At 35.3% G+C, this 13741-nt stretch overlaps 1 long non-coding RNA gene and 1 pseudogene across 1 annotated transcript in view; one reads left to right on the forward strand and one right to left on the reverse strand.

Moving 5' to 3' along the window:
• The window catches only part of LOC141370729 (uncharacterized), a 94952-nt gene that overhangs the window by 64442 nt on the left and 16769 nt on the right, over positions 1-13741 (reverse strand). The gene's annotated exons all lie outside the window — the stretch shown is intronic.
• Positions 3667-4440, forward strand: LOC112835919 (stathmin pseudogene; annotated as a pseudogene).

A 13741-nucleotide genomic window follows, 5' to 3' on the forward strand; every position in this document is an offset into this window, starting at 1 on the left:
CAAGACCATTTAATAGTGAGTATTTCAACAGATGGAGCTGGAATAACTGGATAACCACATGCAAAACACAGGACTTTGTCCCACACCATATACAAAAATTAGCTCAAAATGGATCAACAACATAATCCTAAAACTATAAAACTCTTAAAAGAAACCAAAGGATAAGTCCCCTTGGACTTGGAGAAGATTCTTGGATATGACATCCAAAGCGCAAGCAACTAAAGAAAAACAGATACACTAAACTTCATCAAAGTCAGAAATGTCTGTGCTCCCAAGGATATCCCTGAGAAAGTAAAAAGCCAACCCACAAAATGGACAAAAAAATAAATCATATATCTGATAAGGAACTTGTACCCAAAATATATATGGGGCGCTGGGTGGCTCAGTCCATTAAGCATTTGCCTTCGGCCCGGGTCATGATCCCAGGGTCCCAGGATCGAGCCCCAAGTCGGGCTCCCTGCTCAGTGGGGAGCCTGCTTCTCCCTCTCTGTCCCCTGGCTCATATTCTCTCTCACTCTCTACCTCAAACAAATAAATAAAATATTTAAAACAAAAAAAGTATACAAAGAACCTTTACAACTCAATACTAGACAGATGAATAAGCAATTTTTTTTAAAAAAGGTGAAATATTTAAATAAACATTTCTCCAAGGAAAATATACAAGCTCATAAAAAGATGCTCAACATCATTAGTTATCAGAGAAATATAAATTAAAGCCACAAAATAGCACTTCATACCTGCTAGAACATTAGAATCAAAAGCCAGATAATAACAAATGTTGACAAGGATGTGGAAAAATCAGAACTCTCATACACTACTGGTAGGAATGTAAAATGGTGCAGCCACTTTGGAATAGCAGTTCCTCATTTAAACACAGAGTTACCATATGATCCAGTAATTCCATTTCTGATATATACCCAAAAGAACTGAAAGTAGTTCTATGCAAATACTTAAGCAATACTGTCCATTACAGGCAAGAGGTGGAAATAACTCACATGTCCAACTGATGAATGGATAAACAAAATGTGGTATATCCACACAATGGAAATATTATTCAACCATAATAAGTAAAAGAGTACTGATGCATGCTACAGCATGGATAAATCTTGAGCACATTATGCTAAGTAGAAGAATCCAGTAACAAAAGACTGCATATTATATTATTCCATTTATATAAAATATCCAGAACTGACAAATCTATGGAGATAAAAAGATTAGTGGTTGCCCAGGGCTAAAGAGGGAGTGAAGGGAAACAAGTAGGGAGGGTAATAACTAAAGTGGATGGGGTTTCTTTTTGAGGTGATGAAAATGCTCTAAAATCTGTTGTGACTGTAGCATTTATCTGTGAATGTACTAAAATCTACTGAACTGCACAATGTAATGGGTGAATTGTATGTAAATGACATCTCAATAAAGATCCTTTTAAAAAAGCATTCTTCTGGTTTGCAAAACAAAAATTACTGACTCCAAACACAAAACAATTTCTACAAAATAAATGTTATATTTATTTCATATATTGTTAAATTTAATACTAATAACAATTTAAGGACCCAGAACAATTTGTCTCATTTCTCATTTCAAAATAATTCTCTACTAGTAAGCACGATTCTTTAGAAATCAGAACTAAACATAATTTCAAAAACAAAATTATAAAAAACATTTACATCCTGTTCACTGGGCAGATATTACCTTTAATGAGACATGTGGGTACACTTAAGAATGTTTCATATGATGTGGAGCACGAGTTCCAAAAGTTAAGTGTTGCACACTAACAAACCCTTAAAATATCCCTGCTTTTACCATGTCTTTCACCACAGGCACATGCCCAGACACTGTGCTTGTCAGTAAAAAAAAAAAAAAAAAAAAAAATTACAAATTTCAATGTCATTCCTCTTGACTCAACACATTTTGGTTTCCAGGGACTCTTAGCTCCAGGTTTCTCCTCTGGATTTTGATCAAATTTTTGTCATCTTTCAGCACACCAAGGCTTATGCTTTCAGGTAAAAAATAAGGAAAATGTGAACAGATAAACCACTATAATGTGGATTGAACAGAAAAGGACTACAACATGGATTAGCTCATTTTCATGCAAATGTCTTTATGAAGAGAAAATGTCTTTATGTCAAGATAGAGGGGTTAAAAGTGCCAATCTATGAATGCCTGAAGTGAAATTGGTATAGTACATAAAGTTATTCCTCTTGAGATAAAATTGTAGCTAGTAAGTATTTTAAATGTGGCCAGTCATCAAGATAGAAAGCTTAGAGACACTTCGGAGACCAATTATCCCAGGTTTGGATCCCCTGGCTTTCATTTACTGGCTGGATGATCTTGAGCCAGTTGCCCAAATTCAACTCTCTTATTCACATAAAAGAGGATAATAAATTATGCATACATCATAACATTATAAGGAAAAAAGGACTATGCCTAGCAAAAGTAGGCATTCAAAAAACTTTTTTACCTCAATATTCTGGAATCTCAGTTAAAACAGAAATTCCATAATGGCACCATTGGCCGTTCAAGAAATGTTACCTAATAATCCCTAATAACTAAAAAGATTTATTCTGTTTGTTCTAAATACCAGAGATAGATCAGACACTACTGGTAGAGTACAAATAAACCCTCTCCCTACTGCTGCTCGTACTCTCTAAGCTTTTATAATATCTAATGAAATAGTTCCAATATAGCTTCTTATGAAAATTGGGAAGTACAAACTCCAGAAGAGGGCAATCACTGGAGTACATGTAATAATAAACAGACAATGGGCCCTCAAGTTTACTGATAGTAGAATAAATCTGGTCATTTCTTCCTCTCTGGTGTAGCATTGCATCTACAGACTGCCTTACGTCACAGGGATGTTGTAAAGAACTAAAGACCCAAAAGAAACTTATAAAATGATTATAGGCACCAAATGCCTAATGAATTAATGAATGAATAAATAAAGCATAAAAGAACTAAAGGATGGGAAGGAACAAAGTAAAGATGAAGTTATCTTCAGCTGTAGAAAAAAGGAAAAGCAACTTGAATAAGGTCAAGAAAACATGTTAAGTAGAATAGTTGAGAGAAGCCCTATAAAGGTTTCTGAGTATCAGATGTGATTTTGTTTCTTTCAACTTGAATTTCTTTTTTATTCCTCACTTTCCTTCACAAATCAACTCTTGTGAAATTGTACTGTACCTATAATGGAAGGGCATACACATAGTGATAGAAATTTTCTAACGGGGTAAGATGCACAAGATAAATTCTGACCTTTTCATTTGCCTTCTCCAGACCCTGTCAAAGTTAAGCTTAAAAGAACTGGCGTCAGGAAGAGCTGGGGATTGATTTAGTTAAGTCAATTTCTAAAGGAATTTGGAAATGAACCACATGGAAGAGAAAGGGATTTCCTTGTTTGTGTTTGTATTTTCCCTTCTGCAAAATAAGACTACATACTTCCTACTACTGGAGGAAGGAAACAGATAAAGTTTTGAAGGTGTCTTTATAGTCAAGATGATTTATGCAATAAACTGTGGCATATCCTTAATCAATACATCAGAATCTACACACAGAGTTGAAAAACCACATCATATTTTTAAAGTTTTTAAAATTGTGATAAAAAATACGTAATATAAAATTTACCATCTTGGAGAATATGGCCAGACGGCTCGGACTGAGCATGGTTTTCCTTGCCAGTGGATTCTGTAGAATGCACTGCCAGCCTCTTGTCCGCTCTTCACCATGGCTTCTTCTGATATCCCAGTGAAAGAACTGGAGAAGCATGCCTCAGGCCAAGTTTTTGAGTTGATTCTCAGCCCTCAATCAAAAGAATTCATCCCAGAATTCCCTATTTCCCCTCCAAAGAAGGATCTTTCCCTAGAGGAAATTCAGAAGAAATTAGAAGCTGCAGAAGAAAAATACAAGTCCCATAAAGCTGAGGTCTTGAAGAAGCTTGCTGAGAAATGAGAGCATGAGAAAGAAATGCTTCAAAAAGCAACAGAAGAACCACCTCAGTAAAATGGCAGAAGAAAAACTGACCCACAAAATGGAAGCCAACAAAGAGAATCAGGAGGCTCAAATGAATGGCTGCCAAACTGGAGTGCTTGTGAGAGAAGGAAAAGCACACTGAAGAAGTGTGGGAGAACAAAGAATCCAAAGATCCTGTTGATAAAACTGATGCTGACTAATTTGTTCTGAGAACCAACTTTCTCCCCTTCCCCTTCCCAAATACCCAAAGACTGTACTGGCCAGTGTCATTTTATGTTTGCCCTCCTGACAAATATTCTAGAAGCTGATGTAGGACTGTATTGATAGAGCTAGACGGTATGATGTTGTTTTAGGGGCTAAAGGGGAAAAACTGAGTGTTGCACTCTTTTTCTCAAGTATTGAAGTCTTTCTAATGTAGCTATTTTTGTTGTTGCATCTTTTCTACTTCAATACACTTGGCATCCTGGGTTAGTAGCTAGTACCGTACCGGCTGTGTGAAAACATGTTTGTGAAAAGAGTATATAGTGGCTTCTTTCAAACTGTTAGATGCTGAATATCGGTTCACTTTTATTTATTTTTTTAAAGATTTTATTTATTTATTTGACAGAGAAAGACACAGCGAAAGAGGGAACACAAGCAGGGAGAGTGGGAGAGGGAGAAGCAGGCTTCCCACTGAGCAGGGAGCCCAATGCGGGGCTTGATCCCAGGACCCTGGGATCATGACCCAAGCCAAAGGCAGATACAATGACTGAGCCACCCAGGCGCCCCTCTGTTCACTTTTAAACCCCAATTCTGTCCTGATCTTACCAGATGCTACTGTACTTGAATGGTTAATAAAACTGCACAGTGCTATTGGAAAAAAACATTCACCATCTAAACCATTTTTAAATATATAGTTCAGTAGTTATAAGTATATCCATATTATTGTGAAATAGATATCTAGAACTTTTTCAGCTTCCAAATCTGAAACACTATAGCCATTAAACAACTCTTATTTCCTCCACCACAGCCCCTAATAACCACCACTCTACTTTCTGTTTCTATGAACTCTATTATTTTAAATACACCTCATATAAAAGGAATCATATGGTATTTGTCTTTTTGTGACTGGCTTATTTCACTTAACATAATGTCCTTAAGGTCCATCATGTTGTAGCATGTGAAAAAATGTAAAAAGGATCCCCTTCCTTTTTAAGGCTGAATAATGTTCCACTATATGAATATACCACATTTTGTTTATCCATTCATCTATTGATAAACATTTGGGTTGCTTCTTCTCTTAGGCACTGTGAATAGAGCTGTTATGAACATGCATATGCAAATATCTGAGTCCCTACTTTCAATTCTTTTGGGTATACAGTCAAAAGTAGGATTACTGGATCATATGGTAGTTCTGTTTTTAACTTCTGAGTAACTGCTTTCCATAGTAGTTGCATCATTTTACAATCCCACAGTGTACAAGGGTTCCAATTTCTCCACATACTCAACCAACATTTATTATTCCCTGTGTTATTTTTAATAGTAGGCATGCTAATGGGTACAGGATAGTATGTTATTGTGGTTTTGACTTGCATTTTTCAGATTATTACTAATGTTGAGCATCTTTTCATATGGTTGTTGGCCATTTGTATTTCTTCTTTAGAGAAATGTCTGTTCAAGGCCCTTTGCTTATTTTTAATCAGATTATTTGATTTTTTGTTGTTGAGCTGTAGCAGTTCTTTATTTATCCTGGACATATTAATCACTTATCACATATATAATTTGCAAATATTTTCTCCCATTCTGTAGCTTGCCATTTCACTCTGTTGTTTGAGCCCCTTGATACCCAAATTTTTTTCAGTTTAATGTAGTCTTATTTTTCCCTTTTTGCTTGTGTTTTCTCTGTTTTGGGTGTCATATTCCAAGAAATCACTGCCAAATTCAACATGATGAAGTTTTCCCTCTTTGTTTTCTCCTAGGAGTTTTATTGTTTTAGATCTTTATGTCTTTAATCTAGTTTAATTTTTGTAAAAGATAAGGATCCAACTTAACTCTTTTATATATGTATACTCAGTTTTACCAAAAATATTTGTGGAGGAGACTGTTTTTTCCCATTGGGTAGTCTTGGCACCCTTGTCAAAGAACATTTGACTATATAGGTAAGGATTTATTTCTGGGCTCTCTATTCCATTGATGTAGTTGACTGTTAATGCCACACTGTTTTGATTACTGTGACTTTATGATATGTTTCAAAATCAAGAAGTATTCCCCCAACTTTTGTTTTTTTATCTCAAAATCATTTTGGCTATTCAAAGTCCATTGAGAATCCATAAAAATTTTAGGATAAATTTTTCTATTTCTTCAAAAAATGCTGCTGGAATTTTGATAGAGATTGCATTGAGCATGTAGATCACTTTTAGTACTATAGACATGTTAACAATATTAAATCTTCCAATCCATGAACATGAGATGTCTTTCCATTTATTTGTCTTCTTTTAAATTTCTTTTAGCAGTGTTTTGTGGTTTTCACTGTACAAGTCTTTCACCTCCTTGGTTAGATTTATTCCTAAGCATTTTATTCTTTTTGATGCTATTATAAATGTAATTGTTTTCTTATTTTCCTCTTTTGGATTGTTCATTGTTATATCTGATAGATTATTAAATAAATCACCATTAGCTGTCCTCTTCTTTGGCCATGATTCCCTTCCATGGTAAGTCTAATTATTCATGAGGCAGAACGGGATGCCAGGGTCTATGTTCCTCTGATGCACACCCATTTCACTGTCAGCATTCTCCCTGTTTCCAACCATGGTGACTTCAGTATTTTAAGACAACAGACTCAAAACAGAGAGTCAATCAGGATGGTAACATAGGAGGCTCCTGAGCTTTGCTCCTCCCATAGATATACCAAATATATAGTTACACATGGAGCAATTCCCTGTGAAAAAGATCCAGAAACCAGCTGAGTTACTCCTATATATTGGGCAAATGAAAAAATACATTGAAATGGGTAGGAAAGGCTGAGACACACTTTGGCCATAAAACTCATGCCTGATACAGTGCCGTCCAATCAGAATGGAACTTCCAACTGCCAGATTCTTCCTGTGGAGCAAAGAGTCCCCACCCACATCTAACACTCCAACTTTTAAGACTCCTACATTTGAGATAGGCTCACAAATACTTAGTTTGAAAGCCAGTGGGGATGAGAACCACAAGATTATATCAAACAGAAAAGCAGTTCTTAACTGGCTATCCCATCCAAGGCACAGGATAGAGGAACAGGCAAAAAATATCCATCTCCCTGAATAGATAAAGAAGATGTGGTGTGTATATATATATGTATGTGTGTGTGTGTGTGTGTGTATACACACACACACACACACACACACACACACACACACACTGGAATATTATGCAGCCATCAAAAGGAATGAAATCTTGCCATTTCCAACAATGTGGTTGGAACTGGAGGGTATTATGCTAAGCGAAATAAGTCAATCAGAAAAAGACATGTATCATATGATCTCACTGATATGAGGAATTCTTAATATCAGGAAACAAACTGAGGGTTGCTGGAGTGGTGGGTGATGGGAGGCATGGGGTGGCTGGGTGATAGACATTGAGGAGGGTATGTGCTATGGTGAGCGCTGTGAATTGTGTAAGACTGTTGAATCACAGACCTGTACAAATAATACATTATATGTTAAAAAAAATAAAAAAAGAAGAAGATAGTAGGAAGAGAAAAATGAAGGCAGGGAAATTGGAGGGGGAGACGAACCATGAGAGACTATGGACTCTGAGAAACAAACTAAGGGTTCTTGTGGGGGGTGGGGTGATGGGTTAGCCTGATGATGGGTATTAAAGAGGGCACATATTGAGTGGAGCACTGGGTGTTATATGCAAACAATGAATCACGGAACACTACATCAAAAACTAATGATGTCATGTATGATGATTAACATAACAAAATTAAAAAATGCAAAAAAAATATTCATCTCCCATTTTTTTTTTCCCTGAAAGGGCTTTATCTGCACATTTCAAAAGCTTCTGCCTTAAGTTCAGGCCTATAATTTAGCAGGCATCTAGGGGCTCTGCTCCTCCTTCACAGACTAGGAAAGTTGGCATACATTCCCCCCCATCTTCTCCCTCCACCCTACTCCAAGTCACCAGTGTTTCCCTGAGAGAAGCTTGTATACACATCCATACCTCAGTTTTTGCAGCTGCTGACCACGGGATGGATCTCTAGATTGCCTAGCTCTGATAGCCAATGGAGTTTCCATTCATGAGTTCCACAGGGATGCAGCAAATAAAGAAGCAAATCTTAACCAGCTATCATCTCAGAACTCAACACGAAGAAAGCAGGCAAAAATGCCCATCTTCCAGTTTTTATTTGAAAGGGATTTATTTGCGTACTTTAGAAGCTGCTGCCTGAAGGCCAGGTTTCTAATTTAGCATGTACCTGGTGGCTGGCAACCATCATCTCCAAACACTGGGAAAACCAACAGATACCTCCTGTCTTCTCCCTCTAGCCTGCTCCAATTCACTCACCAGTATCTCCCTGGAAGAAGCTTGCATACACATCTGCACTCCAACATTTACAGCTGCCTCAAGGGATAGATTCGCAAATCACCTGGCTCTCATAGCCAGTGGGGCGACCTTTCGCCACGCCCCACAGGAGTGTAGGCTGGCTATCCCTCAATACAGAAGCAGGCAAAAATGCTCCTCTCCAAGTTTTCCTTGAAAGGGATCTAGCTGTATACCTTACAAGCTCATGGCTGAGCTCAGGCTTTTAACTTTAATACATATCTAGGGCCTGACTGTGACAAAAGTACATACTTTCCAAGCTTCTGTGTGAGATTCCAGCTTCTAATCAATCTACATCTAGGTGCCAACTGTAATCCTCCCTTTTGGAACACTGACGGCCTTAACCACTGGGAGCCACTAAAACAAAGAAGGCATCTTGGTGAATCACAAAGGTTTGAGAGAAAACCAAAAGCTTGGTTGGGCTGATTAACCAGGTTGGTCTCCTACATGAGATAATATGTCAAGGGTGCAACAGGTGGCTATTTTATATAATATACAGAAACCACCAGAGTCTAGGGAAATGGAGAACAGAGAAATATGTACCAAACAATAGTACAAGATTAAACTCCAGAAACAGACCTTAATGAAATGAAAATAAGTGATTAACCCGATAAAGAGTTCAAAATACTGGTCATAAAGTTGCTCACTGCATCAGAACAATTCAGTGAAAATTTTGACAAATAGAAAATATAAGAGACTGTCAATCAAAAATCACAGAGCTGAAGAAAGCAATAACTGACCTAAAAATTTCAATAGAGGGACACAAAAGCAGAGTAGATGAAGCAGAAAAATAGATCAACAAATTCAAAAGACAGGGTAGTCTCTAGCCAACTAGAGAAGTTAACAGAAAAGCAATGAAAAGGAGTGAAAATAGCTTAAGAAATTTATGGGACACCATCAAATGGGCCAATATTCATATAATAGGGATCCCAGAAGAAGCCAGAGAAAAAGACAGAAAGCTTATTCAAGGAAATAATGGCTAAAAAACTCCCTAACCTAAGAAAAGAAACAGATGCCCAGGTCAAAGGATCCCAGAGAGTAAAAAATAAGAGAAATCCAAAGAGATCCACTTCAAGATGCATTATAATTAAACTGTCAGATGTTAAAGGTAAGGAAAGAATCTTAAAAGCATCAGGAGGAAAGCAAATTGTTATGTACAGGGAACCTACATAAAACTATCAGCAGATTTTTCAGGAGAAACTGCAAGCTAGAACAGAGTTGGATGATATAGTCAAAGTAATGGCAGGAAAAAGACTGCCACCCAAGAATACATTACCTGGCAAATGTATCCTGCAGGATTGAAAGAGAGAATTTCCCAGACAGACAAAAGCTGACAGAGTTTATCACCACTAGACCAGTCTTACAGGAAAGGTTAAAGTGACTTTTTCAAGCTGAAACAAAACAGTGCTAATCAGTTACATAAAAACATATGAAAAGATTAAACTCAGTGGTAAATACATAGCTAAATGACGAATACTCTAATATTATAATGGCGGTAGGTAAATCACTATTAACTCTAGTATAAAAGTTAAAGGACAAAAATATTAAAAATAAATATAACTACAAAAATTTGTTAATGGATACGCAATATAAATAAAAAGATGTAAGCTGTGATATCATAAACACAAAATGTTGAGGAGAACTTAAAAATGCAGAGCTTTTGTATGCACTCAAAATTAAGTTGTTCCCAGCTAAAAACAGGCTGTTATAAATATAAGATAATTTATATAAGCCTTATGGTAACTACAAGGCAAAAGCTATAGTAGATACACAAACAATAAAGAAAGAAATCAAAGCATACCATTACAGAAAGTCATCAAATCACAGAGTAAGACAGAAAAGAACAAAGGATTTACAAAAGAACCAAAAAACAACAACACAGCAACAGTAAGCCCATATCTATCAATAATCACTTTAAATATAAATGAACTAAAATTTTCTAATCAAAATATATACAGTGGCTGAATGTACAAAAAAAACCAGACCCAACTGTATGCTGCCTACAAGAGACATATCAGCTTTAAGGACACACACCGACTGAAACCGAAGGGACGAAAAAAGATATTTCATGCAAATGGAAGCCAAAAGAAAGAAGAGGGAGTTATATTTCCATCAAACAAAACAGACTTAAGCCAAAGATTATAACAAGAGACAAAGAAGATTATTATATAATGATAAAAGAGGTCAATTCATCAAGAGAATATAACATTTGTAAATATTTATACAATGAATATAAAAGCAACTAAATATATAAGCTTATATTAATGGATATAAATGAAGAAATAGAAAGCAATACAATAATAGCAGGGGACTTTAACAATCCACTTTCAACAATGGATAGGTCATTCAGACAAAAAATCAATAAGGTAACATTGGAGTTAAAGGATCCGTTAAAGCAGATGCAACTATTGTGTATATACAGAACATTCCAACCAATAGCAGTAGAATACATTTTTCTCAAGCACGCATGGAACCACCTCCAAAATGGATCATATGGTAAGCCACAAAATTATTGAAATTGAAATTATTTAAATTCAATTAATAAACTGAAATTACATCAAATATTTTTTCCAACCACAATGGTATGAAACTAGAAATCAATAAGAAAATTGGAAAATCCACAAATATGTGATTGAACAACATGCTCCTGAACAACCAACAGGTCAAAGAAATCAAAAAATAAATCAAAATAATCTTGAGACAAATGAAAATGGAAACAAAACATACCAAAACTTATAGGATGCAGCAAAAGCAGTTCTAAGAAGAAATTATAGTAATAAATAATTTATTAAATAGATAAATTATTAAATAGTAATAAATAAAGGAAAAAGAAAGATCTCAAACAACCTAACTCTACATCTCATGGAACTGGAAAAAGAACAGACTAAGCCCAAAGCTAGTAGAAAGGAAAATTATGTAAGACTATTGAATCACAGACCTGTACCTCTGAAACAAATAATACATTATATGTTAAAAAAAAGAAGATAGTAGGAAGGGTAAAATGAAGGGGGGGGTTATCGGAGGGCAAGACGAACCATGAGAGACTATGGACCCTGAGAAACAAACTGAGGGTTCTAGAGGGGACGGGGGTGGGGGGATGGGTTAGCCTGGTGATGGGTATTAAAGAAAGCACGTAGTGAATGGAGCACTGGGTGTTATACGCAAACAATGAATCATGGAACATTACATCAAAAACTAATGATGTAATGTATGGTGATTAACATAACATAATAAAATTAAAAAATAAAAATAAAAAATAAAAAGTGGTTTTTGAAAATTAAAAAAAATTGAAATGGAAATAAATGAAATAGAGACTAAAAAGAAAATAGAAAAGATCAATGACAATAAGACCTGGTTTCTTTGAAAAGATAAACAAAATAGACAAACTTCTACTAGACTTATCAAGAAAAAAAAGTAGACTCAAATATATAAAATTAGAAATAAAAGAAGTGATGTTACAACTGATACCACAGAAATATAAAGTATCAGAAGAGACTAGTGTAAACAATTATACACCAACTAATTTGACAATGTAGAAGAAATGGATAAATTCCTAGAAACATACAACCTACAAAGACTGAATCATAAAGAAATAGAAAATTTGAACAGACCAATTGCTAGTAATGACTTTGAATGTTTACATAAAAACCTCCCAACAAAGAAAAGTCCAGCACCAGATGGCTTCACTGGTGAATTCTACCAAATATTTAAAGAGGAACTAAAACCAACCCTTTGCAAACTCTTCCAAAAAATAGAACAATATGGAACATTTCCAAACTCATGTTACAAGGCCAGAATTACCATGATACCAAAACCAGACAAGACCACCACAAGAAAAGAAAATTGCGGTTTAATATCACTGAGGAACATAGATGAAAAAATCTTCAATAAAATATTAGCAGAGTTCAACAATATAAAGGATCATACACCATAATCAAGTGGGATTTCTTCAGGGTTGTAAGGATGGTTAAACACCCACAAATCAATGTGACACATCACATTAACAAGATGAAAGATAAAAGTCATATGATTGCAGAAAAAGCATCTGACAAAATTCAACATCCTTTCATGATATAATACCCAATAAACTGGGTATAGAGGAAACATACGTGAACATAATAAAGGCCTATATAACAAGCCCATAGCTAACATCGTATTCAACAGTGAAATGCTAAAAACTTTTCCTCCTAGATTAGAAACAAGACAAGAATGCCAATTTTATTCAATATAGTACTAGAAGTACTAGTCAGAACAATTAGGAAAGAAAAAGAAATAAAAGATGTCCAAATTGGAGGAAAAAGTAAAATCAGTTCTATTTGCAGATAACATATCATATACAAAAAATCCTAAAAAATCTACCAAAAGCCTGTTAGAATAAACAAATTTAGTAAAGTTGTAGGCTACAAAATCAATATACAAAAATGTTTCATTTCTATATATCAATTATCAGAAAGAGAAATTAATCCCATTTACAATAGCATCACAAAGAATAAAATACTTAGGAATAAATTTAACTGTGGAGGTAAAACATCTGCACCCTGAAAACTGTAAGACACTGATGAAAGAAATTAAAGTCATAAATAATGGAAAGATATCCTACGTTCATTGATGGCAAGAACTGATACTGTTAAAATGTCAGTATTACTCAAAGCAATCCACACTTTCAATGCAATCCATACCAAAATTCAAATGAAATTTTCCCCAGAAATGGTAAAAAAACAATACTAAAATTTGTATGAAACCACAAAAGACCCTGAATAGCCAATGCACCTTGAGAAAGAACAACAAAGTGTACTGCTGGAGACATCACATTTCTTGATTTCAAATAATATTACAAAGCCATAGTAATCAACACAGTATAGTACTGGCATAAAACCAGACACAAAGATCAGTGGAACAGAATAGAGAGTCCAAGAAATAAATAATTACATAGATGGTCAATTAAAGGGTCTAGGAGACCAAATCAAGAGGACAGAGTTTAAGCCAGTAAGAAGACAGGTTGGAATATAAACTCAGGAAACCAAGATAGAAGTTCCCTCATTTGGACTTTGCAGATACAATTAGGATTTGGGGAACGGTTCATTGAAAATACTGAAGCTCAGCACTAAGCCTCACCCTAGACATAGCAGTACCTACAGCAGAGAATTCTGAGGTAATATGCAAAACATTTAATAACTAGGACAAAATAAGCCCTGACCATCAAAACAGATGCTACTTA

Source organism: Callorhinus ursinus, unplaced genomic scaffold (genome assembly GCF_003265705.2).
Source record: "Callorhinus ursinus isolate GAN/ISIS: 27379988/994484 unplaced genomic scaffold, GSC_fseal_2.0 scaffold2, whole genome shotgun sequence".
NCBI classification, from domain to species: domain Eukaryota; kingdom Metazoa; phylum Chordata; class Mammalia; order Carnivora; family Otariidae; genus Callorhinus; species Callorhinus ursinus.